The sequence below is a fragment of the Odocoileus virginianus genome, chromosome 20 (genome assembly GCF_023699985.2).
Source record: "Odocoileus virginianus isolate 20LAN1187 ecotype Illinois chromosome 20, Ovbor_1.2, whole genome shotgun sequence".
In the NCBI taxonomy this organism is placed as follows: Eukaryota; Metazoa; Chordata; class Mammalia; order Artiodactyla; family Cervidae; genus Odocoileus; species Odocoileus virginianus.
Genome location: NC_069693.1, coordinates 27,237,171 through 27,259,615, shown reverse-complemented (window position 1 = coordinate 27,259,615; position 22,445 = coordinate 27,237,171).

Sequence of the window (22,445 nt, the reverse complement as noted above, 5' to 3'; positions counted from 1 at the left end):
ACAGGCTTGCTCCCTGCCTTCAAGGAATTTGAAATTTATCATGGAAAACAAAGTTGGAAGAATACAATTATAACAAGGATAGTGGCGATGGCCTGTTGTGCCCATGAGGCCGAGAGAGGGGGTGGTAGGAGCTCTGAAGATGGCAGCGGAACATCTGAAAGGCTAGAGAAGTTATACGCATGTCAGGGAGACTGGTTAAATACACGAGAGTTAGGCAAAGAAATAACTATATTGAGGATAATGGGAGCTGGGTTTCTAGTTGTCAGAGATAGGATTTACAGACATGGAAAAGATGAGAATTCAAAGTACTGAGGTTCTAAACTAAAATTGAAGGTATTGGCATAAATTCATCTTTTTAAAATCTCTACAGAAATAGGGACTTCCCTCGTGGTCCAGTGGCTAAGACTCTGCACTCCCCATGGAGGTGGTCTGGGTTTGATCCGTGGTCAGGGAACTAGATCTCACATGCTACAACTAAGACCTGGCACAGCCAAATAAATATGCAAGTGAAAATAAAATCTATACAGAAACAGCTATGGAGATGTGTACAGATCAGTTGTTATCAACCAGAAATAATTTTGTCCCTTGGAGGACAACTGGCAACATCTGATGATATTACGAGTTGTAACTGGTACACGGTGGGTACAGGCAAGTGATGCTGCTATGCCTCCTTTAATACAAAGGACAGCTTCCATAGCAAAGAGTTATCCCACCAAAAATGTCACTAGTATCGTGACTGAGAAGACCTGATATAGATATCTGCATGCATACAAAAAAGTGGATAGATGGGTAGATGGATAGACAGATAGACATTGTATGCATGTGCATATATATAATCATATATAGATTCCTAGCTCAGTTGGCTGAGTCAAATTAGAAGCCATGACAGCCCAGTAGCTATGAACACATCCACTGCCCAGATTTCAGTTTCTAAATACCAATCTTTACTAAAAGGAACCAGATGTCCCTAGAAAAGATAGCTGCTTCCAGAACTTGGGCAGGAAAAGTACAAGATGAACTTGAAAGACTGTTTTCTGCACCACAAAGTAAAAAGGCCTCAAAGATTGATGGGAATATATTCAAAAGGGCATAAAGAGCCAGCGTGATGAGTCTACTACTGGTCACATTTAAGACAATGTGAACATCAAAACAAATAATAATAGGGACTTATTTAACCCACTGGATAAAATCTGAATCCATGAATCCATACTGATATAAACAATAAACTAACAAATTAGGAAGAAGGGGAAGCTCTTCCTTACAGTGGAATACCAACTAATAAAGGTAGAAAAATTATGAAAATTAAAAATAAAGTCACCATTTGACAACCATCATAATGGTGTTTAAATCAAGAGGAAGGATCTAAAGATTTCCAGGTTAGTGGGTGGGGATTTGATGTGAAGCAGGATATCAATATTGCTCTTTACAGTATCAGACTTTACCTTCACTACCAGACACATCCACAACTGAGTGTCTTTTCCACTTTGGCCCAGTGACTTCATCCTTCATGCAGCTACTAATAACTGCCCTCCACTCTTCCCCAGTAGCACACTGGACAGGATACCTTCTGACCTGGGGACTCATCTTCAGGTGTCATATCTTATTGTCTTTTCATACCGTCCCATGGGATTCTCCAGGAAAGAATACTGGAGTGGGTTGCAATTTCTTCCTCCACTGGACCACGTTTTGCCAGAACACTTCACTATGACCCATCCATCTTGGGTGGCCCTATATGACATAGCTCATAGCTTCATTGAGTTACCAAGTTCCTTCACCACTACAAGGCCGTGATGCCTGAAGGTGATTATCCAAAAAGAATGAAGCATCTGGACAAAAGCAGAAATGATTCTCAGTTGCCGATATGTCTGGTGGTGAAAGTTCAATGCTGTAAAGAACAATATTGCATAGGGACCTGGAAGGTTAGGTCCATGAATCAAAGTAAATTGGATGTGATCAAGTAGGAGATGGTAAGACTGACTGACCATCAACATCTTAGGAATCAGTGAACTAAAATGGATGGGAATGGGCAAATTTAACTCAGATGTCTATTATATCTACTACTGTGGACAAGAAACCCTTAGAAGAAATGGAGTAGCCCTCACAGTCAACAAAAGAGTCTGAAATGCAGTACTTGAATGCAACCTCAAAAACAATAGAATGATCTTGGGTCATTTCCAAGACAAATCATTCAATGACACAGTAATCCAAATCTATGCCCTGACCACTGATGCTGAAGAATCTGAAGTTGATTGGTTCTATGAATACCTACAACACCTTCTAGAAGTAACACCAAAAAAAAGATATCCTTTTCACAATAGAGGACTGGAATGCAAAAGTAGGAAGTCAAGAGATACCTGGAGTAACAGGCAAGTTTGGCCTTGGAGTACAAAATGAAGCAGGGCAAAGGCTAACCAAGTTTCGTCAAGAGAACACTGGTCATAGCAAACACCTTTCCCAACAACCCACAAGATGACTCTACACATGGACATCACCAGATGGTCAGTACCAAAAACAGATCGATTATATTCTTTGCAGCCAAAGATGGAGAAGCTCTATACAATCAGCACAAACAAGACCTTGAGCTGACTCTGGCTCAGATCATAAACTCCATACTGCAAAATTCAGGCTTATGTTGAAGAAAGTAGGGGAAACCACTGGGCCATTCAGGTATGACCTAAATCACATCTCTTATGACTATACACTGGAGGTGACAAATAGATTCAAGGGATTAGAACTATCCCTATTAGAACCTAAAGAACTATGGACAGAGGTTCACAACATTATACAGGAAGCAGTGACCAAAACTATTCCCAAGAAAAAGAAATTCAAGAATGCCAAGTGGTTGTCTGAGGAGGCTTTACACATAGCTGAGAAAAGAAGAGAAGCGAAAGGCAAGGGAGAAAGACAAAGATATATCCAACTGAACGCAGAGTTCCAGAGAAAAGCAAGGAGAAATAAGGTCTTCTGAAGTGGACAATGCAAAGAAATAGCCACTCATTTCCACCTATTAACGTTGCTAAATCTCTTCCAAAATGAGACCTCCCCTTTGATTTTTGCAATTTTATGGTCATAGTGTGAACAAAGTACATGAAAAAGATTCATAGGTTTTCTGAAGTGAAGAATTCTAGTGTGACTCTCTTAGCTAATCCTCAGTGTTTTGATCCTATGGTTTCTCTCACTGAAATTGAGGTGAGAGGCAAACAAAAATACCTCAAGAATTCGGATCAGATCACATCAGTGCTGCTACGACATGGAAGGCAACAGAATGCAACAAGGTCATTTGCAAAAAGAGAAACCAAGTCTTATATAGTTGATGCATCTTATTCAATGTCACACAGCCACTTTATGGCCCAGATGGGACTTAAAAGTCCTCAACCCTGAGTAATCAGGATTCAGAATGCCTCAGCCTAAAATCATTCATATAGAAGGGTTTGCAGTCACTAGACTGTAAGTTCACTGAGGACAGGTCTGCACACACCCTCCAAGCATTTAGCCTATAGTTGGCACTCGTAGGTACCTAGTAGGCATATTTTAGGCAAAGAAACTAATGATGTCCAATATTCAGTGGAATTTTAAAAACACCTATAAAATGTCTCTTTTTAAACACTTTCATTTGCATTTAAGACAAATTTCTATACAGCCTAGCCCAGACGGGCTCCGTGTATGTATTTACCAAACAAAAGATGACTGGTGCTGTGATAATTAATCAGTTGGCATTGACTGAAGCTCTTAATGAAATGAAGCATGAACTGTTTGAGAAAGCAATTGAAAACCATCATACATGCCATGAATCATCTCTTGAATGCACATTTATTAAATCAGAATTCATAACTTTGATATTTTATCTAACAGGTTTGTTACCCTTTCGAGACTCTATTGGTGGATAAAAAGACAGATGTTTCCGGAGCTAAATTGGAGGAGGGATGGGGGAGGTAGGAACCAGCCAGACATCAATTAAGGAGAGCAGGCAGCAAAACGCCATTATCCAGTGTTTGGGTTTCGAGCTACTGTCTTGAGATAAAATTCAAAGAAACCTTTGCAAGTGAAAAAGGCACGGAGACAGGATGCAATACCAAGGTTTCTGGGGTCTGCTTGAGAGCAGGCAGATGCTGTGATGGTTCAAGAGGCTGTGATCAGTTTGGGGGGTCGCAGATTTGACGGTCATTAAGCTTGAAGCTTCATGTCTTGAAGCTTCAGTCAAACAAGAGTCAGACTAATGCCAGAACTTATTTTCCCTTCCTGAGGGTGTCAGCGAGCTGGAGGGGGATCAGAATACTCTCCCATTTTCAGGCTCTTCAAAGACACCTGCTCCTCTCAGTTGAAGCAAATATATATCACATCAATGTCACATCCAATGACTATTGTCCCAGGCACCTCTTTGGGTGATCAAATGAAAGCGGATTGGGAAGCCTGTGAAGATGTTTAGCTCCTTTGACTGCTGGCGGCAGTAATTGGTGGATCAAGGTGACATTGTCCCCCACAGCTCACAATTGCAACACTTCTTAGAGTCTCATATTCACAAAAGCGGACCTAGAATCCTTACAGGCAGCCCTCTTGTGCTGAAAGTAAAGGAGCTCTTCCCTTTTAACTGCTTTGACACAATGTGGCCATTCTCCTCCACAGCCTTTCAAGCCCACCCTTTTAGCAGCTAGAATCACCGTCCAGCCACTGATTGACATTCCCCTGGAATGTTCTGGCACTTTCCCCTGCACAGAGCACGCACATCTAAATGATAACTTTTCTCCACTGTAATCTGATTAGAATCCTGTAACTGCAGCAATAGAGCAATCCCAAGGGTGAACTTGAACATCAACACTTTTAGAGGAAAATAACCATCTCAGTCATACACGGTAGCAGCGGCTTCTCCCTTTCATCTGTGTTAAACAAAGGGCATTCAATTCCAAAGCCAAAGGAGGAGAAAATGTTCAGAATTTGTTTAGGGCAAAAACTGCCAATGCAGACAACAAACACGAGCTGCCAACTCTCTTATAGTTCTTCCTTTTTAAGAAAGCTGGAAGCCAGGTGTTCTATGGGACACACGGCATCCACGATTGAGATCAACTCTTTGTGCTCAGATGGCAGTGAGGCTGGGGAGGAGCCGCAAGTCACACCAACATTTCTCCACCTCAGCAGTTCTCAAACTGATGTGTGCATCTCAAACTGCAGGCTGCTGGGCCCGATCCATGGAGCTTCTGACTCAAGGGATCTGGGGTGGAGCCCAAGAATCTGTTTCTAACAAGTTCCCAGGGGATGCTAATGGTGCTGGTCCAGGCATGACAACAGTCTGAGAACCATGGCTCTTTGTAAAGCCCTGCTGGCAAGAAAAATGTTACAGATGAGCCCGTATGCTGGGCAGAAATAGAGACACAGACATAGAGGATGGACATATGGACACAGAGCGGGAAGGGGAGGGTGGGACAAACTGGGAGAGTAACAGTGACATATATACATTATCATGTGGAAAACAGATAGCTAGCAGGAAGCTGTTGAAAGTGTATAGCACAGGGAGCTTAGCTTGGAGCTCTGTGATGACCTAGAGGGGTGGGATGGGGGCATAGAGCTCAAGAGAGAGGGGATTTATATATTCAAATAGGTGATTCACTCTGTTTTACAGCAGAAATGAACACAATGTTGTCAAGAAATTATACTCCAGTGATAAAATTAAAGAAAAAATACACACACACACACAAACCATGCTGCTTTCTATAAGGCAAGACAGACAAGATGGAATTCATGGGTCTTCCAGCCTATGTTCTCATTTTGTTTTAGGGGCTCCAGATAAACAGTTTTGCTTCACAGGTGACACTTGAGCAACATGGATTTGAGCTGCATGGATCCACTTACATGTGGATTTTTTAAAATAGTAAACATGCGTGATTGTGCTAAGTCATTTCAGTTGTGTCTGATTCTTTGTGACACTATGGATTGCAGCCCGCCAGGCTTCTCTGCCCGTGGGATTCTCCAGGCAAGAATACTGGAGTGGGTTGCCATGCCCTCCTCCAGAGGATCTTCCCGACCCAGGGAAGGAACCCACGTCTCTTACGCCTCCTGCGCTGGCCGGCGGTTTGTACAGTATGACACAATCTTTGGTTGACTGATTCTATAGAGGCGGGAACCACAGATACAGAGGAACCATGTATACAGAGGGCTAACTGCAAATTATACTCAGAGTTTGGACTATCAGGACGACTGGTACCCCTGACCCTGTGCTCTTCATAAGTCAACTGTATTGTTTTTAACTTCTCCTTTGTTATTTGCAGTTAGGTACCAGCACTTGGGGAGAAGGAAATGGCAACCCACTCCAGTATTCTTGTCAAGAGAATCCCATGAACAGAGGAGCCTGCTGGGCTGCTGTCCATAGGGTCACACAGAGTCAGACACGACTGAAGCAACTTAGCATGCATGCATGCACCAATACTTGAGTTTATTAATATCTGCAGTGAGACAATCCATCCTCATGGCATTGCTCTTCTTAGAATCACTAGGAGGAGGAAAGCTGCTCAGAGGTCCCCCAGACCTGCCAAAACACTGGGCTCCAGAGGAAACAGAGATAAGAGAAGCTGAGACACTTGCCTGAAGCCACAAAGCAGAGAAGGAACTAAGACCCAGGGTTGTTGACACCTGACTCAAGCCCTTCCCTTCAACTCAGCCAAACCACTTCCCTGGGGCCTATGTTTAAAAATGTGGCTGATTCTAGCAGAGGGATTTTCCATTGACAAGACTACACCTCCCTAGACCAGTGGTTCTCAACCCTGGTTGGCTAGACTTCAGGATCCTCTGGGGAATGCAAAAAAGAAAAAAAAAAAAAAACTACAACAACAGCAGGCCCCGCTTCAGAGATTTTGATTCAAACTGTTCTGGGATGGAGCCCAGGCACCGAGTATCTTTATAGCTCCCCTGGTAATTCTAAAGTGTACTTGAGCTTGAGAATTGCTGCTACCAAGATTGCGGGCTTCTGAAAGGCAGAACATCCACTCCCCACACACAGCTTCTCAAACATCAGTGGGCAATGGATGGATTCCCTCTCAGTAACAAGGCCCTAAGAGATTCTCAGCAAACACATGAAACCCCAGACCACCATCTGTTGCATCAACTGGAAACAAGTTAGAAATGCATAACCCTCAGTCCTCATCCCAAATGAAGTGACTCAGAGATGGTGGAGGTGGCACCCAGCAATCTATGTCTTAGCAAGCCCACCAGAGACCTGGATGATACTGACGTTAAGTGACCACTAAGGACTTCTAGAATGCAGGGACTTAAAACCAGATGAAAAAATTTAGTGAGAAACATAAAACCAAAATTACAGTCTATTCGAGAGTCAGGACACGTTGCCCAGAAAGGCAGTGGTGGGTAAGGATTGTGGCAGGAGTTCTGTGTCGGGGCAGGAGGGGAGGGCAGGAGAAGTCTGGCTCCGTGAAGGAAGGTGGGGAGCAGAGGATGGAGAAGTCACTGGGGCCCTGATGGCAGACGCAGGGATGGCAGTGACCCAAGAGTCTAAGAGAAGGGGTTGGGGACAAGAGCCATCCATCGCACAGGAGGGTGAAAGGCCATTGCCAAGCACACAGGGCAAAGACAGGTCCTTTGGTTATCATGAGAATACTGTAGGGAAGTGAAGCTGGGAACCAACAAGTGGTCCTGGGAAACAAGGACTTTGAAAGTTGAAAAAGTCAAAGTGTTAGTCACTCAGTCGTGTCCAACTCTTTGAGACCCCATGGACTGTAGCCTGCTGGGTTCCTCTGTCTATGGAATTCTCTAGGCAAGAACACAGGAGTATTCTTCCCTTCTCTAGGGGGTCTTCCCGACCCAGGGATCGAACCCAGGTCTCCTGCACTGCAGGCAGATTCTTTACCATCTGAACCACAGGGACTCTGATACCCTCAAAATCCTGGCTTTGCAGCATACTAGCCACAAGTCCTTGAACAAGGGCCTGAGTCCCCTGGACTCCAGGGTCATCGTCTCGGAGTCGAGCACAGTAGCTACCTAGTGAGACTGCTAGAAAGTTACACACTATGGAAGCAGATAGCACAGTGCCTGCAAAGTGGGCACTGCTCCAACATGACCACAATAACTAGTGTTCCAGATGAGGAAACAGTGCCCAAACCTGCTGTCCTTGCAGTAACGGGAAATAGACAGGTAAATGACTCGCAAAATCACAAGGGAGGAAGCGGCCCTGCCAGTGGGGAAAGCAAAAGTGGAGGGTCTCAGCATCCTTCCTGGACCTGAGTGCTGAGTTCCCAGGCTTGCCCACACAACTCTCTTTCTCTTGGGTTCTCCCTGAGTCCCTGTCTACACCCTGAAAGGAGCGAGCCGTGAGTGAGGAGAGATAGGGACGCTACACCCTCTCTGAAGTCCATCTGGCTTCATACGGGTCCAGGGCCACCTGCCCTGCTGACATGGGGGAGCCAGGACCAGCACACCGTCACCAAACTGCTGTTTCCCCAGCCTCCGTGCCCAAGAATGCTGAACTCAGGGTGGCCAGCAGGAACACTAACAAAGGGATATGTTTTTTGGAGTATTGTTTAAAATATATACATACAGAGAAAAAAAAAAACAAAAAACTCCACCTAAAGAAATTAACTTGAAAGCAGACGGAAGCTGCAAAAAGCTCTCTTTCTTCATTTCCGAACTGAAAGGGCCCAGGCTGCCTTTGAAACAAGTGCCCGCAGCAGGTGTGCTCATTTCCGTGAGATGTGAACACAGCACTGGCTTACCATTCACATCCCTTGGGAAGGGAACGCTTAACGAGTGTGTTCCATTCACCAGGCGTGGGGAGAGCTGCTTTCCCATAGTCCAGGACTTTTTCTTTCAATCCAGAAATTAATAACTACTCACTGTGTGCCAAGCCTTGTGCTAAAAACTGAGGAACAAAGATGAAGAATTGGGAAAGGGGGCTACTCCAGCCAGCCCTCAAGAGATTTACAGACTCGGCTGCTGGAGACCACTGCTCTCGCTGAATCCCCAGAAGAACCCTATTAGATGGACAGTGCTGTGTTCCCCATTCTTCTGATAAGAACAAGTCTCTCCCTCGCTTTCTAACCCTCAGAATCTCCATCAATAAAACAAATGACTTGGTGAAATAAACTCTAGGGTCCCCTCTGTCTCCATCTATGCTTCTAATTGGGTCAAACCCTGGTTTTCAAAGTTAAAACACAGTTCACTGACCCTTGGACAACACACTCTGAACTGCATGTGTCCACTTATATGTGGATCTTTTCCAACAGTAAATACTATAAAAGAACACTATTATAGTATAGTAGCATATTAAAAAGCAGAGACATCACTTTGCTGACAAAGGTCCATATAGTCAAAGCTATGGTTTTTCCAGTAGTCATGTATGGATGTGAGAGTGGACCATAAAGAAGACTGAGCACCAAAGAACTGATGCTTTCAAACTATGGTGCTGGAGAAGACTCTTGAGAGTCCCTTGGACTGCAAGGAGATCAAACCAGTCAATCCTAAAGAAGATCAACCCTGAATATTCATTGGAAGGACTGATGCTGAAGCTCCAATACTTTGGTCACCTGATGTGAAGAGCCAACTCATTGGAAAAGACCCTGATGGTGGAAAAGATTGAAGGCAGGAGAAGAGGGAGACAGAGGATGAGATGGTTGGATGGCATCACCAACTCAATGCACATGAGTTTGAGCTAGCTCCAGGAGGTAGTGAAGGACAGAGAAGCCTGGCATATTGCAGTTCATGGGGTCACAAAGAGTTGGACATGACTTACAACTGAGCAACAATAGTGGAACACAACCCACAGCTGGTTGAATCTGCACATATGGGTCAACCATGGACACAGAGGGTCAACTATAAGTTATAGGCAGATTTTTGGCTGTGAGGAGGGTTTGCACTCCTAATCTCCATGTTGTTCAAGGGTCAACTGTATGCAAGTTCATAATCCTTTGGATGTTAAAGCCAATTCATCCAATTCTGTCATTTGAGACCCAGAGAGAGGAAGAGAATTGTCTGAGGTCACACAACAAAACTGACACAACAGAGACTTTGAAGGTTAGGTTTCTTAATGCTGAAGTCTTGACAATTTTAAACCCAGACATACATACACACCCAAACACTAGAATAGAGTCATTTGTCTTAATTCTTTTTTACTGCTAAGAAAAGCAGCACTAGAGGGAGAAAAAATGCCGCCCTCCATCTATACTCCAGGTCCACCCACTCCCAGCGCAGTTTGGGTGCCAAGGGTGCGCTCTGCTGCTTTGAGGGGGGTGCCTAAGGGAACCACTGGGAAGCTTCACCCAGTCGACAGAAATCTCAGCCCTCCCCAAGGCAGACAATGGGGCCAGGGCTCACTGAAGTTTAACAGAGAAAGCTGCCTCTTCCAATTCCCAGCCACAGGCAGGGAAGGGGTCAAAAAGAATGCTGTAAATCAGCCGCCGCATAATCACTCTTTTTGAGAGTTTGCTTGTAATTAGTCTATATTCATGGTGCTGTGTGGGTAGAGGAATCTGCACCCAAGGAAACTCTGGGAACCAACGTGTTTGTTTCCAGGGAAGGATGTACGGGAACCATATGGCAAGTGACAGGCAGCTGGGTTCTCCCCCAGGAGAGCAGTGAGAGAGCCTAAGGCCATTACGTGTACATACACATGCCTTGATAGCACCTTTCCTGCTTCCCCAGGACACGCACCACCTTGGTGGACATCTGTTGTCTGTTATTTACCACCAGAGCTGATGCGTTTTTCTGTCTCCCCTGTCCGCCCAATTCCTGGCACAAGGTTCACATTCAAGAAATATTTGCTGGCTGACTCAATGAGTCAAACCAAATAATTGGGAGGTTTTCTATCTGTTGTGTAGGTTGTATTTTGTCTGGATTTTTTTTTTTTTTTTTTTTGCCTCTCCACTATGGCCTAAGGTAGTAATTCTCAATTCTGTCATCAAAATCATATTCAGAAGCTGATTTTATGAGTGGGGATGCAGTCTGGGTATTTGTGGATTGACACAGCAGCATTACCCAGGGGACTCTGACAATGTACTGATAACGGGAGCCATGCTCCAGATGGTCCCCATGTGGAATGATCTACAGATTTCTCAGGTGGTGGTTCTTTAAACTGTGGCTCCTCAGAAGACTGGCCTCAGCAGCACAGGAGTACTTGCTAGAAATGTGACTCCTCGGGCCCCCTTCCAGATTTACTAAAACGAAACCCCATGAATGTTCTTTTTGGGTTTTTCCCACCCAACAAGCCCTCCAGGTGAGTCTGGTGTGCCAGAATGTGAGAACCTCCACACGGTAGCAATAGAGGCCAGCTGCTTTTTCCCCGAGACACCGGACCCCATCATGGGGAGATGGGGCAAGGTTCCCCACTTTCACTCAGAGCCTAAGATACAGAATGTATTGCTCAGGACTGCAGGAGCCTTGGCAGCTCCAGGGCACCTGTCACTGTTCCCCTGTTCTAAAAATTGCTACATCTGTACATGCACGAGCTAATAAAAATGTCTTTGCCCCAGGTTGAGAGCTTCATTACGCACTGCCATGTGCCCTGATTCTTCCCAGTCTTCCCTCGCCAGTGCCATCGAGTGCGCAGCAGGGCAGGCAGATAGATATCCTAGCTGGTCCCACTCCTGCCCTAAGCCAACTAGGACACCCCCAGCCAATCAGGACACCCTGAGCCAATCAGGGCACCCCCCAGACAATCAGGACACCCCGAGCCAATCAGGACAGGTCACACAGCCTCCATCACCTTCCACTAGCTCTCTGGGCAGTTCCTTCATCCTCAGGGTCCTGCCTCTTCACTTGTTCTCTTCATTCACAGTCTACTCCCCTCACCTCCCAGCCTCTGCTCCAGTCTCAGGATCCTATAGCCTGTGTTTGGAACTTTATCCAAAGGCCAGCCCCCACCAAGGGACCAAGTCCCACATGCTCAGCCTCAGGCAGAAACCCCAGGGCAGCTCAATGACTTGCAGTAGAGACAAAGGGTTGAGGGGTGGGGCGCCCCTCAGAAAGACCCAATGGAAGAGCAGGGCCAACAAGAGGAGTCGACAGTTCTCCCAGGACCTTGCACAATGCGTATCAGGGAAGGAAAGCAGAAGGGAGGCTGCTCCCTGGTATAAACAGAAGAGCACATGCATTGCTCCATCTAATACTTGGGTTCTCATCTTGAATCTGAAGGGACCAGTCACGAAAAATGCAAGCATAATACATACTTAACTGGGCAGCATGACTGGGAAATCTCAAGACCTTGTACTTGGGGGAAACCCCCAAACCAATGGAAGAGGCCCTTGGGCTGGGAAAGCATAGAGAGAAAACAGAAAGGAAGCACAGAGGAGGATAAAGGACCAAAAGAAGCTGTGACGAGGGTAGTCAGAGCAACAACGATGTAACAGCTGACATCTGTCCAGCCGTGCTACATGCCAGGCACCAGGCTAGCTTGTTCACCCTCCATACAGCCTCACGAGGAGGCTTCTATGATGGGAACCACGGCAAAAGAAACCTGACCAAGGACACACAGCAGACAGGAAGGTCTGCGTACGATTCTGTGATGTTGGCCCTTATCCTGCACCAGATGGTTCTGTGGTCAGTATCCCTCACTCCAGTGCAAGCCCCTCAGTGCCCAGGTCTCTCTGAGCAGAAACGCATGAACATTCAGCCCTGCTGTGTTGTTGCAAGGATTAAATGCATCAATTGCCTTGTAAGACTGAATGCAAAGCCTGAAACCTAGCAAAGCTAAGTCAGCAATGGTTGTGAAGAGAAGACAGATGATGATGACAAGGAGATGTTGAGATGTTTTCATTCACTAGATAAGCCTCAACTGCCAGCCAGACCTGGCAACTCATCAGCATTCAGAAAGCCTGCTTGGTTGAAGGTGTGCAGGCAGGAAAGTAGGTTTGAAGATCTGCAGGGGGCTCAGTTTGAAGATCAGCCCCAGGCCCCAGTCTTCCCCACTCGGGGGCCCTGAGCTCCATCATGGTCTGGCCAGCCTCACAGAGCATGGCTGACACCCCTGCCACTGGCAGGACCCATGTTAATGCCCTCAGCTCACGTGTGCGGTGTCTTCTCCCTCTGCCTGGCTCCTTCCTGGAGCCCTGCCTTCAGGGAGATGTTTTCATCTCAACCAGGAATCATCAAACAGCTTCTTACCAAGACAGAGCCTTGAGATCACAGCACAGAGGCAGAATCAAATCACCCTGCAGGGGCCCCAGGAGAAGGTCAAAGTTCCCTCCCCACCCCCACTAGAAACACTTGCGGACTCGCAGCTGGCTGAGACGACTGTCAATCCTCGCTTGAAAAACAGAGGTAATGAGCGTTCCCCAGCTGGGTGTTGTGAACAGTAAGCAAGCAAGGGTGTGAAGGCTCACCCTCCTCCATCCTTTAACCACGCAATCATGGGCACAGATACAGTTTCACTTGGTTACTGTACCATCCAACCCAGTGAGCTACCTCCAGACTTCCTCTCCACCCTGGTCTGGGCCCCAGGACGCTGCCCTGTCCCAACGGTCACTCAAGGTGCATCCCGTGGGAGACGCCAACAAGAGATGGGAGCACAGAAGGAGAGTAGAGCGAGGCTGACTCCCAGCTCTGATCCCAGCTGCTCTGGTCCTGAAAGCCTCGGCTCCCGTCCTGGCCCCCATCCACACTGACAGCCGCTACTAGGTCCTGGAGCATCCTCTCCCCTTCTTGTTCAGGTCCGGGATGGTAAAGACTCCCCAGTGCTGCCCCAAAGTGTTCCCTGTCCCTTGCTGATTTTCCCTTAACCATCCCTGAACAGCTATAACTAGTCCACTTATTGACTGGTCAATTTTTCCATTTGACAGCACCATCTGCTTCCTTCCATCTGCTTCCTTCAGAGACCCTGACCAATGGCCCAGGCTCCTCATTGGGTTCACAGCATTTGCCACCATTAGAAGCACATCCTTTGAGACTCCCCATTTCCAAGAATCCTCCCCAGATTGTTCTTAAAATACATCTCTGGACTGACTTTCCACACACCATTTAGCCTGTGTCATCCTCTCCCTCTCACTCCAGACATCAATCCATCCCCAAGACTCTGCCCACCAGCCAAGGGCGGGTGCAAGCTCTCCCTAAACCCCCTCTGTGCTTCCCTCAACAGCTAGGACAAGCCGTGTGTTCTCAGATGTTTGAGAGACCAATAAACATTCCCTCCCTTGCTTACACCCAGAGAACATCACTTCAGCACTTCTGTTTTAAACACCAACCATTCTTCACACTGACCTTTTCTCAGTCCATGACTCTCAAGAGGGGCGGGGCTGGCCTGGGGATGTGCCTGCCATGGTCTCTCCCCAACAGTCCACCAGGGAATGCAGAGCAACACAGAAGCCTCAGTTAAGATCATCTGCCCCATCCCCTCATTTTGCCAATGGAGAAGTGAGACCAGATTGCTTAAGGGATTTCTCAAAAGCCACAGGTGAGTCTGTAGGTGGAGACGGACCAGCCCCACTGCCTTCAAGGAGCCCTGGCACTTGGTCTTGTAGAGAGACCCTCACATATCTTGGCGCTTCTTTGACGAAGGTGCCCGGAAATATGCTCTGGGATTTTATGAAGCTGGAGGAATAATATGCTGCAGCTTCCTGGAGGGTATGATCTCTGCCAGGTTTCAGGGATGAGGAGTAAAGAAATTAAGTGCACACAGAGCCAGAACTAGGGTGAGAGGAGTGAGGTAGTAGGCTCAGGTGCAAAATTTAAAGGGGCCAAAACATTCGGTAATCAAGATAAAGAATATCTTAATGTGACATTTCTTGAGATCGAAGTTCATGCCAAGAGATCCATGACAAACAAACTATCACAGTTTTAAATAAAGATCAGAACTGCTCCTGCACTGGCACAAGCCTGCATCACTCACCTCACCCTAAACTAACCCTCTGGCCATTTCTGTCTCTGCCCAACCTCTCACTCGGGGCATTCAGCTCCTTTCCATCCAAGAGTGTCCACATCGTCAGCCTGCAGCAGGAATTTTCTGCACCGCAGTCAGTGCTCATTCTTGAGTCAACTACCCACAAGGCTGTCAAAGGACTTCCAAGGCAGTGTGACTAATGGAATGTTTGTGATTGAAAAGTGAGGAAAGAGCTCTCAGCGATCTGCAGTCCTTAATTACATGGAGCAAACACCTCCTCAAGGACAGCCATGGGAGCCTGTGTCCATCTTTGCTCCCAGCCTTCCTTCCTGCCCGCTGCTCAGCACAGAGAAGGAAGAAGCCAATACCTGCTCAAAGAATAAGCAAAAAGACCCCCAAGTCTACCTGCCTGGGATGATGGGACTGTGCCTGATTCCGTAGCATCCATTTCTAATTTATACTCCTGGTCCCAGATTCCTCTTAAAAACCTGTGTGCTCGCCAGTCAGGATGGCTGCTATCCAAAAGTCTACAAGCAATAAATGCTGGAGAGGGTGTGGAGAAAAGGGAACCCTCTTACACTGTTGGTGGGAATGCAAATTAGTACAGCCACTATGGAAAACAGTGTGGAGATTTCTTAAAAAGCTGGAAATAGAACTGCCATATGACCCAGCAATCCCCCTTCTGGGCATACACACCAAGGAAACCAGATCTGAAAGAGCCACATGCACCCCAATGTTCATCGCAGCACTGTTTATAATAGCCAGGACATGGAAGCAACCCAGATGCCCATCAGCAGACGAATGGATGAGGAAGCTGTGGTACATATACACCATGGAATACTACTCAGCCATTAAAAAGAATTCATTTGAATCAGTTCTAATGAGATGGATGAAACTGGAGCCCATTATACAGAGCGAAGTAAGCCAGAAAGATAAAGACCATTACAGTATACTAACACATATATATGGACTTTAGAAAGATGGTAACGATAACCCTATATGCAAAACAGAAAAAGAGACTCAGATGTATGGAACAGACTTGTGGACTCTGGGAGAAGGAGAGGGTGGGATGTTTCAGGAGAACAGCATTGAAACATGTATATTATCTAGGGTGAAACGGATAACCAGCTCAGGTTGGGTACATGAGACAAGTGCTCGGGCCTGGTGCACTGGGAAGACCCAGAGGGATCGGGTGGAGAGGGAGGTGGGAGGGGGGAGTGGGATGGGGAATACATGTAAATCCATGGCTAATTCATATCAATGTATAACAAAAACTACTGTAATGATGTAAAGTAATTAGCCTCCAACTAATAAAAATTAAAAAAAAAAAAAAAAAGAAAGTATTTTTCTATAAAAAAAAAAAAATAAATAAATAAATAAATAAATAAATAAATAAAGAAACCTGTGTGCTGTGTTCATTTTGAAATACCAATGTGCTTCCAAGCTGTGGATCAGATCAGGAGAGGTCATGCCTCCCAGTGGGCCTCCAGTCAAGTGTAGGGGAGCTTCAGGCCTGAGTGGACACTGACTTCTCAGGGGAGGCCCACGGGGGTGGAGACCAGAGGGCTGGGGGCAGAGCACAGCGTCTATTCCTGTTCCTTTCCCTCCATGAGCCACACCTTCCTCCCCTTCTGGCCTCCCTGCCTCCAGTCTGGCCCAGACAACCTCCCTTCCTCAGAGAAGCCTTTGCCAAGCACTGCCAGGCCCCACCTTGACCTCACAGAATGACCCTTGTATTGGAGGCCTTCTCTGATCTCATTCCCCTCACCCAAACAGCTATGAATGTTTCCCAGATTGAAATCTCTGCACCGCTTCAAGGACCCCTGCAGGCAGACCTGGCTCTTTTATAGCACCACCCTCATCCACCCCTGGGCCTATACCCACTTCCATACGCACACTTTCCCTCTCTCATTCAGGTTTATCAAACATCAGCTGCAGAGAAGGCAATGGCAACCCACTCCAGTACTCTTGCCTGGAGAATCCCAGGGACAGAGGAGCCTGGTGGGCTGCCGTCTATGGGGTCGCACACAGTCAGACACGACTGACACAACTTAGCAGCAGCAACATCAGTTGAAAGCCTACTGTGTGCCTTGGAGAGGGAACAAACAACTTCACTGAGCACTTATCACATCCCAGGTCTTTATTTAGTCTCCTTCCGTCTTGAAATGCATTTCATCCTGATGTGGAGACATTATTATTACTCCCAGTTATTATAATTATACAGTTATAATAATTATTTAATTATAAGTGCATGTATCACATGATATAAGAGTATAATATGATATAATATAACAACATGTAAAATATATATAATTATAATTATATTCTTCAATGAAAATAATAATTACTGGTTGTTATCATTACATATTGAAGTTAACAGAGGCCAAGAGAGGCTAAACAACTCACCCAGGGGAACTGAGCATTCACCCGGTCTCCTAACTTTCCACTACATCCTCTAATCCCCTGTCCACCTGTCCAAACTCAGCCCATCCAGCTCACAGCCCATATCTGCTCAGCTGCTATCTGCGTTCATCAGGGCTCTACTGGGGATAAAAGATGGTGACACACGCCAACAAGTTGTGAGGGAGACTTTGATAAAGCACCTGTTCACGTATGTGTAGGGAAAGACACCAGAGATGTTCAGGGCAGGACCCCAGGGCTTGGGACCATGGGGAGTCATCAACCAGCAACACAGGCCTGAAAAGGGGAGGGAAGGGATGTTCCCAGAACTCAGAGCTAGAACTAGACAGAAAGGGCTGTGTTGCAAAGGGTTCTGTGACTTTATGTCAATAGATGCAGTCAGTTCTCAGGCTCGCGTGGGCGGGGAGCTCACTCTCCTCCCATCCCCCACCTCCTCTCTGATCCCACCATTGACCAAAATCGATTGGAAGCCAGAAGGCAACAGGGCAAAACGATGTTCCAGAAAGATCAGTCTCTCAAGCCAGAAAGCCAGGGGCATCCACTACTGTCTGGGTGAGAAGTTCATGCCGCCAAACCAAAACACAGTTCATAGAAAGTCCCATCAGCTACTGAGTCACTGCAGGGTAAAGTCAACTGGACCGTCCTCTCACCTGAGTCCTTGGCCATCAGGCTCCAGTCTGGAATCACAGGTTCCTTCTCTGCCACCCATCCCACCTCCCCCTGACCCTCGGCTGGGGAGGGCTCTTTACCTTGAAGGTGAACCAAGCCTCATTTCTTCGAGGTCAGAGTCCTCAGTGGTCTGGTTCTGACTGGGTTGCCACAGTCAGGCTGGCCAGGACTTTGGAAAAGGGAGTATTAGGAGGCACCCCAGCAAACCCCCTGGGTTCCAAGCATAAACTCTCTGCCCACCCCATGTGCTGTAGCAGCAACCCAACTCGCCATGGAAACTGAGGTCACTTTCTAGGGTCAGTTCAGTGACCCCCTACTTTGCCTGCTGGTTTTGCAGCACAAGGAACCACAAAGTCCAAAGGATGTTTTAGCTTCCTGTTCCTAAAATCCAGCTGTGTTTCCTGGTGGAACAATCCCTTCCTTGGGCACCGGGACCTCTCAGTTTAAAATCATAAGAATAAGCTCTACTCAGAATAGAGCTGTGTTTAAATACATTACCACACTTTAACTCTCAGTACAGCCCTATCAGATGAACACCCAGTATCCCCGTCTGTGAAGGAGAAGACAGAGGCTCAGAGCAAGGAATTAACTTTCCCAAATGAAACACAGAGGTACCATTTGACCATTGGTATGGAACTCTAAAGCTGCCTTTACGGGACTTAATCCAGTGGCTAAGACTCCAGTCTCCCAATGTAGGCGGCTTGGGTTCTATCCCTGGTCAGAGAACCAGATCCCACCTGCCACAGGTAAGAGTTCACATGCCGCAACTAAGAACCGGCACAGCCAAATAAATAAAACTAAAATGTTTTAAATAAAAACTAAGGTTGCCTTCAGGCTGGCACTGGTTGCGTTCCTTCCAAGTGAGAGATGTGCATGTGCATGCCCAGACAGAAAGACAGACAGCTTTTTGGACTTTTAGGTGCCATAATCCACCTCCTTCCCTGCCCTTTCATCAGCAGGCCCCACACACTGCAGAACCGTGTGAGCAAAACATTCTCTTTATCGTCTGCCAGGTGTCTGGTGCCTCAGGATTCCTCTTCTGGACTGATCAGACTCAGCCAATCACCAGAAAGAGGCTCTTGTTGAAAAAGCTGCAGCCCCCTTCGGCTCCCCCAATGCTGACTGCACCCCCCCCACCATGCTGGGAGGTCAAGACGGATGAGGGCGGGCACCTCTCTGGAGCCAGGTTTAATCAGAGATACAGCCTCCAGTTGAATCACCTTTGCAAGGCCTCCTTGCCATGCCCCTTCAAATTAAAAGAGCTCCCTCTACTAATATATTAATTAAAATGAAATATTAATAAGCTGACCTCTATTATTTATCGGCTGTTTGGGGAGAAAAGAAAAATATCAAGATCCAAAGAGAAATCAATTTCCCCAAAACCACCCTTCCCTGAGCAGACTGATCCGTGTCACATAATAAAGAGATAAGCTTATCGGCTGCATCAGTTCAAAGACGTGTGCTGTAAATGTTGATTTTGAACCAATAAGAAGATTATAAGCACTGTCATAAAATATCTTTCCGGGATGTAAATTATTCAAAGCCCTCCGTGAGCAGACACAGTATCTCATGCCTCAGTGATCCCCATTCTCTGCAATACATTTCACTTATTAAAGTCAGAGAGGGCCTCTGTTGATAAAGCCCCCTAAATAAATGATAACCTTCATCTCCGTCTTCTAAATTATTTCCACGACTAGAATTCAGAATGTTTGTGCCACAGGTGCCAGGAAGTACTGCCTTAATGAGTGATGTGTATGTCTTCATCGGGAAGCTCGGTTCAGGTAAGGGCTGAACCCCTAGATTCTTCATCCGGGCAATGGCTTCAACAATGCATACAACCCTGGGGGCTCAGCTTTACAAGGAGGGAAGGGGTGATGCAAGATGAAAGGGACAATGTGACGAAAAGGCTTGGACCCCTAACCTGCCTCGCTAGTCAGGCTGAGTTGTCCAAACTGAGTGAGTTGGACATCCAACTCCAAAAGTGAGTCTCTTGTTACAGGGAGGTGGGTATAATATGTGTACCCACCAGGCACAGGGTCTGACTCATAGCAGGTTCTCAATCGATGTTAACCAGGTCAAGGACCACGGTAGGGACCTTATGGGGAACACTGCTCCTCATGCCCTCAAGACCTCCTGGAGCCTCATTGAGTTTCCTGGGCTACTCTGCCTGCCCCAGCAGGTACCTACAGCAAGCCCACCTTGGATTCATCTCTGGCCCTTGTTCACGTAAAAGTCAGATCATCTTGCGTGCATATGTGTGTGCTAAGTCGCTTCAGTTGTGTCTGACTCTTCACAACACTATGGACTGTAGCCTGCCAGGTTCCTCTGTCCATGGCATTTTCCAGGCAAGAATACTGGAGTGGGTTGCCAGGCCCTCCTCCAGGGGATCTTCCCCACCACAGGATTGAACTTGTGTCTCCTGCATCACAGGTGGATGTTTTACTACCAAGCCACTGGGGAAGCCCACAGATCATCCCTATTTATTCTTTAAGGCCCAATTCAAATGCCACCTCCTCCAAGTAGCCCATGATTTCCTCACTTGGGTTCTTTCCTTTTCATCCTTCCTCAAATGTTTATGGCATGCCCATCCAGTACTACAGCTCTTTCCAGGCAACATCTTATGTAATTTTCATTACTACCCTGCAAGTACTATTGCCCATATTTGATAGAAGAAACATTAGGCTCAAGAGATTAAGTGTCTTGTTCAAAGTCACACATTAAGTAAGTAAGGCAGCCAAGATGTGAACCAAGTTTGGCCAGAATCCAAAGCCCATGCTCTTTCCTTTCTTTTCCATTGACTGTCCTGCTGCTGGACTCAGGGCTCAGCGCTTCCTGCCTGGGCTTCACTTACCCCTGCTCATGCCTCAGTTCTACGAGAATGGGCCCACATCCCCACAGCATCACTCAGCCTCCCACATGGAGCCCTCAGGCCAGGTGCGGCACAGGGCCCAGAGCTCGTCATGGACACTCCATCTGCCTGGCAGCTCCATCTGGACTCCCAGCTGGACCAGCCCCCTGTCACTCACAAGACCCCAGTCCCTGCTGGCCACCTCCAGTCCAGGACGAGGATGAGAGCAGTAATCACATCCACTTCTCCCACTTCCCCATTCACCATTCTATGCCTCAGTTTCTTCATCTATAAAATGGGGATAAAGAGCAGTACCTATTCTAGCAGCAGTTGTGCAGATCAAATGAGATCACAAATGTAGAAGGTTTTGAACAAGCCTGGCACATAGAGTTCATGCTATCGCTGTGATCTTAAAGGTTTCTGAGGACTTGGTTCTGACTCCCTAGTCACGCACTTCCTACATGGCACTGAGCATTGCGCATCCTGAGAACAGAAAGCCTGGCATACAGTGGCCAGTCTGGGGATTGTGAGTTGCTGGTAAATTCTTTCATGCTATCCAAAGCACCGGCTAATTAGCGTTGGGTGCCACTACATGGGAGACAGGAGGAGGCTGGGCTCTGCAAGCAGGCAGGAGGCTGAATCCTGCCTGTGACAGCTTCCAGTGGACAGTCCTGAAGGAGTCACTCAATCCCCATCTGAGCCTCTACTTTCACATCTATAAAATGGGGCTTTGGGACAGGGCTAGATGCCAAAGCTGCTGAGTCTCTGTAGCTAGAAAGAGAATATGTCCCCAAAGTGCCCAATGCAAACCAGGGACACCATGAATGCTCACTCCCTTCCTCTCTTCTACTGATTCCTTTCCTCTGTCTTCTTTTCTTTACCAACTGCCTACCTATGGGTCTCCTGTGTCTGCATCCTTCGGTATGAAGATCATTGATGAGGCACTATAGTCCATCGTCTGCCTGTGTGTTCTGGGTTTCATGTGTTGACCCATTGATCACCTTGACCTTATCTTTTCTGGGGGGGTGGCGCGGCGATATAAATGCTTCAGAACCAGGGATTAGAGGCTACCTCACCTTGAGTGACAGCAGCTGCTTCAACAGGTCCCATAAATGCCCATGGAAGGAATATTCCCATCAACCATGAAATGAAATATTTGGCAAAAAGGAGACCCCTAAAGCAAGCCATAAAACACTTGACTTCCTCCATGCTATGCAGGTTATATCCATTATTCTCACCCAGTACTTGAAAAACAAAATGGTGGTTCATCGTGATGATACCAAACCAAGAAATAATTGCCTCACAAAAAAGTTTTACATGCTCCCATACGCACAACATATAACACACACACAATAAAACATCCAAGAACTGCTGGCAGTGTGTACAGAGATTGCAAATTTCCTTGAAAATGCATCTGAAAGAATGGGTGCTCTGAATTACCTACTGCCCGTAACACAGACAGCATTTGATAAATTTTGCTCCCAGAGCAATCCTGCCTTGTCAAGAGATGACAATCAGACATGCGAAATAAATGCTATGTATGAATTTTGCAGAAGTATCACTTTGGGAAAACAGAAACCAAAACAAATTGAGAAATCATATAAATAATTACTCTGAGCTTCAACTCTAACAAGAAGAAGGAAGAAACATGAGCAGAAATGCTAATTAATATGACTGTTTAATTATAGGGGCACAAATTAATAA